This window comes from Dendrobium catenatum, unplaced genomic scaffold, assembly GCF_001605985.2.
Source record: "Dendrobium catenatum unplaced genomic scaffold, ASM160598v2 fragScaff_scaffold_705, whole genome shotgun sequence".
Lineage (NCBI taxonomy): Eukaryota > Viridiplantae > Streptophyta > Magnoliopsida > Asparagales > Orchidaceae > Dendrobium > Dendrobium catenatum.
Genome location: NW_021319167.1, coordinates 49,184 through 49,585, shown reverse-complemented (window position 1 = coordinate 49,585; position 402 = coordinate 49,184).

The window sequence follows — 402 nt, the reverse complement described above, 5'->3', positions numbered from 1 at the left end:
CTTGTTCCAACCTTGGCAACAGGCGCGACGCTGGGGCGGGGCGACGCGGGGCTGGTGCGACGTGGGGCGGGGCGGTGCGACGCGGGGCGAGCCAGGAGATGCGGGGAGGGGCTGACGCGGGACTGCTCCAGGTCAAATCGGGTCATTCCCGGGTTTCCGGGTCAACCCGAACCCGACCCGGTTTTGCAAACGGGTCAATTTTTCAGACCCGAACCCGACCCGTTTCGGATTCGGGTCAACCCTAACCCGAAATTTTCGGGTCAGGTTCGGGTCGGGTCCATTATTGACAGCTCTACGCTTCTCTGCCTTGCTGTGGGAGCAAAAGGAGAGTCACTGAGTTTAGTGCAATACCCGATGGAGAGGCTCCGGGGAGTGGACGTAGGTCAAGTTGACCGAACCACT